The sequence below is a fragment of the Triticum urartu genome, chromosome 6 (genome assembly GCF_003073215.2).
Source record: "Triticum urartu cultivar G1812 chromosome 6, Tu2.1, whole genome shotgun sequence".
Classification (NCBI taxonomy): domain Eukaryota; kingdom Viridiplantae; phylum Streptophyta; class Magnoliopsida; order Poales; family Poaceae; genus Triticum; species Triticum urartu.
The window spans coordinates 125,084,635-125,097,857 of NC_053027.1; positions in this window are offsets into that span (position 1 = coordinate 125,084,635).

The window sequence follows — 13,223 nt, forward strand, 5'->3', positions numbered from 1 at the left end:
ACCTGTATCAGGTTATCAAGACCGTGTGTTTCTTCAATAGGTGATGAATTAAGACCATGCATTTCTTCAACAGGAGGTAAATTCTTAACATCTTCAGCTTATACCTTTTTATTTCATAGATTTCTTTGCCTCTTGCATATCTTCTGGACTGAGAAATAGAATACCCCTTTTCTTCGGAGTTGGCTTAGGAGTTGGTTCAGGAAGTGTCCAATTATTTTCATTGGTCAACATATTATTCATTAGATTTTTAGCTTGATCAACTGTTCTTTCCCTGAAAAACAACCAGCACAACTATCCAGGTAATCTCTGGATGCATCGGTTAGTCCATTATAAAAGATATCAAGTATTTCATTTTTCTTGAGAGGATGATCAGGCAAAGCATTAAGTAATTGGAGAAGCCTCCCCCAAGCTTGTGGGAGTCTCTCTTCTTCAATTTGCACAAAATTATATATTTCCCTTAAAGCAGCTTATTTCTTATGAGCGGGGAAATATTTAGCAGAGAAGTAGTAAATCATATCCTGGGGAGTATGCACACAACCATGATCAAGAGAATTAAACCATATCTTAGCATCAACCTTTAATGAGAACGTAAATAATTTAAGGATATAATAGTAGCGAGTTTTCTCATCATTAGTGAACAGGGTAGCAATATCATTTAATTTAGTAAGATGTGCCACAACAGTTTCAGATTCATAGCCATAGAAAGGATCAGATTCAACCAAAGTAATTAACTCAGGATCAACAGAGAAATCATAATCCTTATCAATAATAAAGATAGGTGAAGTAGCATAAACAGGATCATATTTCATTCTAGCATTCAGAGATTTTTCTTTAGGCTTAGCTAATAATTTCTTAAGATCACTTCTATCATTGCAGGCAAGAAAGTCTCTAGCAGTTTCTTCATCCATAACATAACCCTCAGGAACAACAGGCAATTCATATCTAGGGGGAGAATCTTCATCATCACTTTCATCAATATTATTAGTTTCAATAATTTCATTCTCTCTAGCCCTAGCAAGTTGTTCATCAAGAAATTCACCTAGTGGCATAGTAGTATCAAGCATAGAAGTAGTTTCATCATAAGTATCATGCATAGCAGAAGTGGCATCATCAATAACATGCGACATATCAGAATTAATAGCAGAAGCAGGTTTAGATGTCGGAAGCTTACTCAAAACAGAAGGTGAATCAAGTGAAGAGCTAGATGGCAGTTCCTTACCTCCCCTCGTAGTTGAGGGAAAAATCTTGGTTCTTTGATCTTTCAAGTTCTTCATAATGATTAGCATATATAAATCCCAAGTGACACAAAGAATAGAGCTATGCTCCCCGGCAACGGCGCCAGAAAATGCTCTTGATAACCCACAAGTATAGGGGATCACAACAGTTTTTGAGGGTAGAGTATTCAACCCAAATTTATTGATTCGACACAAGGGGAGTCAAAGAATATTCTCAAGTATTAGTAGCTGAGTTGTCAATTGAACCACACCTGGAAACTTAATATCTACAACAAAGTGTCTACTAGCAAAGTAATATGATAGTAGTGGTAACGGTGGCAAAAGGTAATGGTAGCTAAAGTAATATTTTTGGGTTTTGTAGTGATTGTGACAATAGCAACGGAAAAGTAAATAAGCGAAGAACAATATAGGAAAAGCTCGTAGGCATTGGATCGGTGATGGAGAATTATGCCGGATGCGATCGATCATGTAACAGTCATAACCCAGGGTGACACAGCACCCAGTATTTGATGCGTCCATTTTGCATCATGCTTTTATATCAATATTTATTGCATTATGGGTTGTTATTACACATTATGTCACAATACTTATGCATATTCTCTCTTATTTTACAAGGTTCACATGAAGAGGGGGAATGCCGGCAGCTGGAATTCTGGGCTGGAAAAGGAGCAAATATTAGAGACCTATTCTGCACATCTCCAAAATTCCTGAAACTCCATAGGAGCACTTTTCAGAATATATAAAAAATATTGGGCGCAAGAAGTACCAGAGGGGGCCACCCACCAGCCACGAGGGTGGGGGCGTGACCCCTGCCTCATGGGCCCCCTGGTGGCCCTCCGATGCCCATCTTCTGCTATGTGAGGTCTTTCTCGAGGAAAAAACCATAAGCAAGCTTTCGGGTAGAAACTCCGCCGCCACGAGGCGGAACCTTGGAGGAACCAATCTAGGGCTCCGGCGGAGCTATTCTGCCAGGGAAACTTCCCTCCGAGAGGGGGAAATCATCACCATCGTCATCACCAACAATCCTATCATCGGGAGGGGGTCAATCTCCATCAACATCTTCACCAGCACCATCTCATATCAAACCCTAGTTCATCTCTTGTATCCAATCTTTGTATCCATACCTCAGATTGGTACCTGTGGGTTGCTAGTAGTGTTGATTACTCCTTGTAGTTGATGCTAGTTGGTTTACTTGGTGGAAGATCATATGTTCAGATCCATTATGCATATTAATACCCCTCTGATTATGAACATGACTATGCTTTGTGAGTAGTTACGTTTGTTCCTGAGGACATGGGAGAAGTCTTGCTATAAGTAGTCATGTGAATTTGGTATTCGTTCGATATTTTGATGAGATGTATGTTGTCATCCCTTTAGTGGTGTCATGTGAACATCGACTACATGACACTTCACCATTGTTTGGGCCTAGAGGGAGGCATTGGGAAGTAATAATTAGATGATGGGTTGCTAGAGTGACAGAAGCTTAAACCCTAGTTTATGCGTTGCTTCGTAAGGGGCTGATTTGGATCCACATGTTCCATGCTATGGTTAGGTTTACCTTAATACTTCTGTTGTAGTTGCAGATGCTTGCAATGGGGGTTAATCATAAGTGGGATGCTTGTCCAAGTAAGGACAGTACCCAAGCACCGGTCCACCCACATGTCAAATTATCAAAGTACCGAACACGAATCATATGAACGTGATGAAAACTAGCTTGACGATAATTCCCATGTGTCCTCGGGAGCGCTTTACTTCATATAAGAGTTTGTCCAGGCTTGTCCTTTGCTACAAAAAGGATTGGGCCATCTTGCTGCACCTTATTTACTTTTATTACTTGCTACTCGTTACAAATTATGTTATCAGAAAACTATCTGCTACCGATAATTTCAGTGCTTGCAGAGAATACCTTGCTGAAAACCGCTTATCATTTCCTTCTGCTCCTTGTTGGGTTCGACACTCTTACTTATCGAAAGGACTATGATAGATCCCCTATACTTGTGGGTCATCACTATTTTTTTATATTCCAAAATAATTCTCCATTGATTTTCAGGTCATTCCGAGAACTTTTATTTCTGCACAAAAATAACACAATGACAGTTCTGCTGAAAACAGCATTAGTCCGGGTTAGTTCCATTCAAATCATGCAAGTTAGAGTGCAAAACAAGGGAAAAAGTGTTTGGAAAAGTAGATACGACGGAGACGTATCAATCTTTGCCTTACGCCTTGCTGCACACTTTAACATACCTATTAGGCACTATGAGAAAGAGGAAAAGCTGCTGCCTCATATTTTCCTAGATTGTAAGAGCATGGTAGCACATGTTTTTATTGTTAAGAACAAAGAAGAAGATGCTTAACTATAGACTGATGTTTGATAAGAAACTCGTTGAGACTATTACCTTGCCTGCTCCCTCTTTGTTTAACATATTTTCGGGCACGTACCTTATTCTGCCGGAGGCCGTTCAGGCATACTAGAGCCTGACATCAGCTCCAGAGCCGGAGCCACTATTTGATCCTCACCGTCAGTCTGTTTATCAGTGGGATCCGGAGGAGATCGCCAATCAGTGGCACCCCGAAGACCCTCCTCAGTACGACCCCAGCTGCAACTTTGATCCGTGTCCATATACCAACTTAGGCCAAAAGCCTAAGCTTGGGGGAGTACGTATTTCTCACCGACATTACATTCATGTTCACACACTCATGCCAGTTGTCGGTGCTCATACTTTTTCATTGTATAATCCATGCTAGTTTATTTTGTTTTTAAGCTTTCTTCTTGTGTGTTTGAAAAACCTTAAGAAAAACCATAAAAATAGTTGTAGCTTTTAGCTAGTTTACTTTTCATGCCTGTAGTAGTAGTAATTAAAAAGAAAACCCGAAAAGATTTCTCGTTCTTCTTTTGCTTGTTGGGAGCTTTCCCGTGTAGATAGTTTTGTTCCTTTCTTTTCTTTGGGGGTCAAGAGGAGAAGACCATGATGAAAATGTTAAGTGGCTCTCATATGCATTATTGTTGATCTAACAAAGAGCCCATATTACTTTGTCTTCTCTCTTGAGTTGAATGCTTGCAGATTCTAGCTTAGTCCAATGCACGTGCACTATTATTATTATCCACACTATTCGATCGTGGAAGTGAAAGGCAATAATGACGATATATGATGAACTGATTGAGATGAGGAAAGTTGGTATGAACTCGACCTCTCTTCTTTTTGTAAATATGATTAGTTCATCGTTCCCGATTCACCCTATTATGAATGAAACATGTTTGCAATGACAATTAGAGATTATAGTTGCCCATGCCATGCTTAATTTGCTAGGAGTTTATAATGGTTTACCTTGCGTGCCAACATGCTATTAAAATGGTTGTGATGTGGTATGATAGGTTGGTACCCTCCTTTGAACGATTTGAGTGGCTTGACTTGGCACATGTTCACGCATGTAGTTGAAACAAAATCAACATAGCCTCCACGATATTTATGTTCATGGTGAATTATATCCTACTCATGCTTGCATTCAGTGTTGATTAATTTTAATGCATGTTCATGACTGTTGTCGCTCTCTAGCTGGTCGCTTCCCAGTCTCTTTCTAGCCTTCACTTGTACTATGCGGGAATACTGCTTGTGCATCCAACTCCATAAACCCCAAAGTTATTCCATATGAGTCCACCATACCTTCCTATATACGGTATCTACCTGCCGTTCCAAGTAAATTTCTATCTGCCAAACTCTAAACCTTCAAATAAACATTTTGTTTTGTATGCTCGAATAGCTCATGTATCAACTAGGGCTGTCTGTATCTTCCATGCTAGGCAGGTTATTCTCAAGACGAGTGGACTCCGCTCCTCACTCACGAGAAAATGGCTGGTCACCAGGATGCACAGTCCCATGCTCAAATTAAATCAAAATAATTGCAAACAAAACTCCCCCAGGATTGTTGTTAGTTGGAGGCAGCCGTTGTTTCGGGCAAGCCATGGATTGATGCTTGTTGGTGGTGGGGGAGTATAAAATTTACCATTCTGCTTGGGAACCGCCTATAATGTGTTTAGCATGGAAGATATCGAGATCTCTCGGTTGTTATGTTGACAATGAAAGTATACCGCTCAAAATATTATTCACCTCTATTTCAAAATCGAGCTCTGGCACCTCTACAAATCCCTGCTTCCCTCTACGAAGGGCCTACCTATTTACTTTTATGTTGAGTCATCATCCTCCTATTAAAAAGCACAAGTTGGAGAGCACTGCTGTCATTTGCATGTATTATTGTTAGTTTACATTGAGTATGACTTGACCGGATCTCTTTTACCATGAATTACAATGTCTAGTCAGTCCTTGATCTTCAGGGGTGCTCTGCATTTATGTTTTGCGGTCTCAGAAAGGGCTAGCGAGATACCATCTTGTTATATCATATCATGATTCTTTTGAGAAAGTGTTGTCATCCGAGATTTATTATTATTGCTTGCTAGTTGATTATGCCATTGATATGAGTAAACATGAGACCTAAATGTTATTATGAATATGGTTTTACATATTTACAACAACAAGAGCAAACAGAGTTTGTAAAAGTTTTTCTTTATCACTTTCAGTTTATCAACTGAATTGCTTGAGGACAAGCAAAGGTTTAAGCTTGGGGAGTTTATACATGTCCATCGTATCTACTTTTCCAAACACTTTTGCCCTTGTTTTGGACTCTAACTTGCATGATTTGAATGGAACTAACCCGGACTGATGCTGTTTTCAGCAGAATTGCCATGGTGTTATTTTTGTGCAGAAATAAAAGTTCTTGGAATGACCTGAAAATCAACAGAGATTATTTTTGGAATATATAAAAAATACTGGCAAAGGAATCAAGGCCAGGGGGCCCACACCCTGTCCACAAGGGTGGGGGGCGCGCCCCCCTGCCTCGTGGGCCCCCTGGTGCTCCTCCGACCTCAACTCCAACTCTATATATTTGGTTTTGGAGAGAAAAAAATCAGAGAGAAGGATTCATTGTGTTTTATGATACGGAGCCGCTGCCAAGCCCTAAAACCTCTCGGGAGGGCTGATCTGGAGTCCGTTCGGGGCTCCGGAGAGGGGAATCCGTCGCCATCGTCATCATCAACCTTCCTCCACCACCAATTTCACGATGCTCACCGCCGTGCATGAGTAATTCCATCGTAGGCTTGCTGGACGGTGAGAGATTTATCATGTAATCAAGTTAGTTTTGATAGGGTTTGATCCTTAGTATCCACTATGTTCTGAGATTGATGTTGCTATGACTTTGCTATGCTTAATGCTTGTCACTAGGGCCCGAGTGCCATGATTTCAGATCTGAACCTATTATGTTTTCATGAATATATGTGAGTTCTTGATCCTATCTTGCAAGTCTATAGTCACCTATTATGTGTTATGATCCGTTAACCCCGAAGTGACAATAATCGGGATACTTACCGGTGATGACCATAGTTTGAGGAGTTCATGTATTCACTATGTGTTAATGCTTTGGTCCGGTACTCTATTAAAAGGAGGCCTTAATATCCCTTAGTTTCCAATAGGACCCCGCTGCCACGGGAGGGTAGGACAAAAGATGTCATGCAAGTTCTTTTCCATAAGCACGTATGACTATATTCAGAATACATGCCTACATTACGTTGATGAACTGGAGCTAGTTCTGTGTCACCCTAGGTTATAACTATTGCATGAGGAATCGCATCCGACATAATTATCCATCATTGATCCATTGCCTATGAGCTTTTCATATATTGTTATTCGCTCATTTACTTTTCTGTTGCTACTGTTACAATCACTATAAAACCAAAAATATTACTTTTTCTACCTTTACCACTATTATCATATTACTTTGCTACTAAATACCTTGCTGCAGATATTAAGTTTCCACGTGTGGTTGAATTGACAACTCAGGTACTAATACTTGAGAATATTCTTTGGCTCCCCTTGTGTCGAATCAATAAATTTGGGTTGAATACTCTACCCTCGAAAACTGTTGCGATCCCCTATACTTGTGGGTTATCAGGATCCATGTATGAGAACAAAGTGTGGACTTTGGTTGACTTGCTCGATGATCGGCAAGCCATAGAAAATAGATGGATCTTCAAGAAGAAGACTGACGCTGATGGTAATGTTACTGTTTACAAAACTCAACTTATTGCGAAAGGTTTTCGACAAGTTCAAGGAGTTGACTACGATGAGACCTTCCCACTCGTAGCGATTCTTAAGTCTGTCTGAATCATGTTAGCAATTGCCACATTTTATGATTATGAAATTTGGCAAATGGATGTCAAAACTGCATTCCTTAATGGATATCTTAAAGAAGAGTGGTATATGATGCAACCGGAAGGTTTTGTCAATCCTAAAGGTACTAACAAAGTGGGCAAGCTCCAGCGATCCATTTATGGACTGGTGCAAGCCTCTCGGAGTTGGAATATGCGCTTTTATAGTGTGATCAAAGCATATGGTTTTATACAGACTTTTGGAGAAGCCTGTATTTACAATAAAGTGAGTGGGAGCTCTCTAGCATTTCTAATATTATATGTGGATGACATATTGTTGATTGGAAATAATACAAAATTTCTGGATAGCATAAAAGGATACTTGAATAAGAATTTTTCAATGAAAGGCCTCGGTGAAGCTTAATTGGACTCTCACAAAGCACATACCTTGATAAAGTTTTGAAGAAGTTCAAAATGGATCAGTCAAAGAAAGGGTTCTTGCCTGTGTTACAAGGTGTGAAGTTGAGTCAGACTCAACGCCCGACCACTACAGAAGATAGAGAGAAAATGAAAGTCATTCCCTATGCTTCAGCCATAGGTTCTATCATGTATGCAATACTGTGTACCAGACCTGATGTGTGCCTTGCTATAAGTTTAGCAGGGAGGTACCAAAGTAATCCAGGAGTGGATCACTGGACAACGGTCAAGAACATCCTGAAATACCTGAAAAGGACTAAGGATATGTTTCTCATTTATGGAGGTGACAAAGAGCTTGTCGTAAATGGTTACGTCGATGCAAGTTTTGACACTGATCCGGATGACTCCAGGTCACAAACCGGATACGTATTTATATTGAATGGTGGAGCTATCAGTTGGTGCAGTTCCAAGCAGAGCATCATGGCGGTATCTACGTATGAAGTGGAGTACATAGCTGCTTCGAAAGTGCTACGTCTTGAGCACTGCGTTGGTTTTCCCTGAAGAGGAAGGGATGATGCAGCAAAGTAGCGTAAGTATTTCCCTCAGTTTTTGAGAACCAAGGTATCAATCCAGTAGGAGGCTACGTGAGTCCCTCACACCTACACAAAACAAATAAATCCTCGCAACCAACGCAAATAGGGGTTGTCAATCCCTATAGGGCCACTTACGAGAGTGAGATCTGATAGATATGATAAGATAATATTTTTGGTATTTTTATGATAAAAGATGCAAAGTAAAATAAAGGCAAAGTAAATAACAAAGGAAATAACTAAGTAGTAGGAGATCAATATGATAAAGATAGACCCGGGGGCCATAGGTCTCACTAGTGGCTTCTCTCAAGAGCATAAGTATTCTATGATGGGTGAACAAATTACTATTGAGCAATTGACAGAACTGAGCATAGTTATGAGAATATCTAGGTATGATCATGTATATAGGCATCACGTCCGAGACAAGTAGACCGACTCCTGCCTGCATCTACTACTATTACTCCACTCATCGACCGCTATCCAGCATGCATCTAGAGTATTAAGTTAAAAACAGAGTAATGCCTTAAGCAAGATGACATGATGTAGAGGGATAGACTCATGCAATATGAAGAAAACCCCATCTTGTTATCCTCGATGGCAACAATACAATACGTGCCTTGCTGCCCTTACTGTCACCGGGAAAGGACACCACAAGATTGAACCCAAAGCTAAGCACTTCTCCCATTGCAAGAAAGATCAATCTAGTAGGCCAAACCAAACTGATAATTCGAAGAGACTTGCAAAGATAACCAATCATACATAAAAGAATTCAGAGAAGATTCAAATATTATTCATAGATAGACTTGATCATAAACCCACAATTCATCGGTCTCAACAAACACACCGCAAAAAGAAGATTACATCGAATAGATCTCCACAAGAGAGGGGGAGAACATTGTATTGAGATCCAAAAAGAGAGAAGAAGCCATCTAGCTACTATCTATGGACCCGTAGGTCTGAGGTAAACTACTCACACTTCATCAGAGAGGCTATGGAGTTGATGTAGAAGCCCTCCATGATCGATGCCCCCTCCGGCGGAGCTCCGGAACAGGCCCCAAGATGGGATCTCGTGGATACAGAAAGTTACGGCGGTGGAATTAGGGTTTTGGCTCCTATTCTGATCGTTTGGGGGTACGTGGATATATATAGGAGGAAGGAGTACGTCGGTGGAGCAACAGGGGGCCCACGAGGGTGGAGTGCGCGCCTGGTGGGGGTGGGCGCGCCCCCCTACCTCGTGGCCTCCTGTTTTATTTCTTGACGTAGGGTCCAAGTCTCCCGGGTCTTGTTTGTTGAGAAAATCACGTTCCCGAAGGTTTCATTCCGTTTGGACTCTGTTTGATATTCCTTTTCTTTGAAACCCTAAAACAGGCAAAAAACAACAATTCTGGGCTGGGCCTCCGGTTAATAGGTTAGTCCCAAAAATAATATAAAAGTAGATAATAAAGCCCAATAATGTCTAAAACATTAGATAATATAGCATGGAGCAATCAAAAATTATAGATACGTTGGAGATGTATCAGGAAGCAGCAAATGAAGGATTCCGAATGAAGGAGTTCATATCCGATCTATATGTAATACCTACTGCATCGGGCCAATGAAAATCTTCTGTGACAATACTGGAGCAATTGCCTTGGCGAAGGAATCCAGATTTCACAAGGGAACCAAACACATCAAAAGGCGCTTCAATTCCATCCGCGATCAAGTCAAGGAGGGAGACATAGAAAATTGCAAAATACATACAGATCTGAATGTTGCAGACCCGTTGACTAAGCCTCTTCCACGAGCAAAACATGATCAACACCAAGACTCCATGGGTATTAGAATCATTGCTATGAAATCTAGATTATTGACTCAAGTGCAAGTGGGAGACCGAAGGAAATATGCCCTAGAGGCAATAATAAAGTTGTTATTTATATTTCCTTATATCATGATAAATGTTTATTATTCATGCTAGAATTGTATTAACCGGAAACTTAGTACATGTGTGAATACATAGACAAACAGAGTGTCCCTAGTATGCCTCTACTTGACTAGCTCGTTAATCAAAGATGATTAAGTTTCCTGACCATAGACATGTGTTGTCATTTGATGAACGGGATCACACCATTAGAGAATGATGTGATGGACAAGACCCATCCGTTAGCTTAGCATTATGATCATTTAGTTTGTATTGCTATTGCTTTCTTCATGATTTATACATATTCCTCTGACTATGAGATTGTGTAACTCCCGAATACCGGAGGAACACTTTGTGTGCTATCAAACGTCACAACGTAACTGGGTTATTATAAAGATGCTCTACATGTGTCTCCGATGGTGTTTGTTGAGTTGGCATAGAACGAGATTAGGATTTGTCACTTCGAGTATCGGAGAGGTATCTCTGGGCCCTCTCGGTAATGCACATCACTATAAGCCTTGCAAGCAATGTGACTAATGAGTTAGTTACGGGATGATGCATTACTGAACGAGTAAAGAGACTTGCCAGTAACGAGATTGAAATAGGTATGATGATACCGACGATCGAATCTCGGGCAAGTAACATACCGATGACAAAGGGAATGACGTATGTTGTTATGCGGTTTGACCGATAAAGATCTTTGTAGAATATGTAGGAGCCAATATGAGCATCTAGGTTCCACTATTGGTTATTGACCATAGATGTGTCTCCGTCATGTCTACATAGTTCTCGAACCTGTAGGGTCCGCACGCTTAACGTTCGATGATGATTTATATTATGAGTTATGTGATTTGATGACCGAAGTTTGTTCGGAGTCCCGGATGAGATCACGGACATGACGAGGAGTCTCAAAATGGTCGAGAGGTAAAGATTGATATACTAGACGAAGGTATTCGGACACCGGAAAGGTTTCAGGATGTTTCTGATATTTATCGGGGAACCGAGGGGTTACCGGAACCCCCCGAGGAAGTTATGGGCCCTAATGGGCCATAAGGGAGTAGCAGAGGGAAGGCCACAAGGTGCCCCCCCAAGGACAGTCCGAAATGGACTAGGGGGAGGGGGCGTGGCCCCCTTCCTTTCCCTCTCCCTCTCCTTCCCTCTCCTTCCCTCCTTCCCCTCCTAGTAGGACTCCCCCCTATGGCACGCCCCCCTTGGCCGGCCACCTCCTCCTCCCCCTTTATATACGGAGGCGGGGGGCACCCCAAAGGCACATAAGACAATCTCTTATCCATGTGCGGTGCCTCCTCCATAGTTTAACACCTCGGTCATAACGTCGTAGTGCTTAGGTGAAGCCCCGCGCTGGTAACTTCATCATCACCGTCGCCACGTCGTCATGCTGACGGAACTCTCCCGCATCACAATCTGGTTTCTCCGTCTTTAGCGGTTGTGGCGGCAAACATGACCACTTCGGACTGCAGCGGAAGCCTTGCTGTGGGCACCGAAAGATCTTCATGACGGTTCTTATTTTCCAGATCCGAGGGCTTTCTTCGGCGGTGTGGTGCAATCTACAAAGGAGGGCTTTACATAGAGGGCATAGCTGTGTAGCGGCGGCAGTCTATTTTGTACTCCAGTGCATGTAATTGTTGGGATCACGAGAAAGTAGTGGCAATAACACATGATTGACTTCCGACGAGCTCCGGGTGAAAACCTAGGTCTGACCTAAGTTGGTTATACCTAGCAATGACAATTTTTTTGCGCCTTTAGCTTGTTGAAGGCATTGCTCAGATATGATCGGACTAGTTCTTCATTGTGAAAACCTAGAATCTGGCCATTGGCGGATGGATCCAACGCATGTAGTTGTTGGGATCGCGGGAAAATAGTGGCAAGAACACATGATTGACTTCGAAGGGCTCCGGGTGAAAACCTGGGTCTGATCCAAGTTGGTTATACCTGGCAATGATAATGTTTTACGCCCTTACCTTGTTGAAGGCATTGCTCAGATATGCTCGGACTAGTTCTTCAGTGAAAGCCTAGAGTCTGCCATTGGCGGATGGATCCGAAGGACGGTGCTTGAGTATCACAACTTCCTTGAAGGTGTTGCTGTTGAAGAAGCTAATTGTCTTTGCGATATCATGAGATGATTGGTGCGAATATGGCCATAGTAGTTTGTCGATCACGGATTTGATCATTTTTTTCCTTTCATTTTTCCCGCTTAGGCATATCTTTTGTCTTTTATGACTTTGTTATTTGCCAGCGGGTATTTGGGTGTGTGCGCGCGCATTGGTTGTGTGCATCCTACCTAGAGGCCGGGTATGTGCTCATTATATTTATATCCTCTTAATTATTCTCTTAAGGACAGTGATATTTGGCACACATGTGCCATAAAGCAAAAGTACCACACACCTTCTCCCTCTCTCTAATTACATGCATGCATTAAGATAACTCATTTTCACGTGCATTTCTTGCTTTAATTACATGCATGCACTATAGGACAAAAAGATGATGTCATCCTAGATTTTCACTATTCTAGAAATTCAAAAACGTTTTGTAGCTCAAACCGTCGGTCCGATGTAAAAACTATTTTCACATAAAAGATTCGCCGCGACGAGATTTTCGAAATTACATCCCATATTGGTATGTTCCGACAACTTTTTTTCGGGCCAAAAGTTACCATGTCTGACCTACATTTGTTATCACGTCTGTGATGTGCAAATTACCGTGTTATTTCCACATGTACATGCATGTACGTATTAGAGGACAAAGTCATGCTAGATTTTTCCCAATTCCAAAACTTTAAAATATTTTGTATCTCAAACTATCAGTCCAATGTAAAAACCGTTTTCACATAAAAGATTCGTCGCATTGAGATATTTGAAACTAAATCCCAT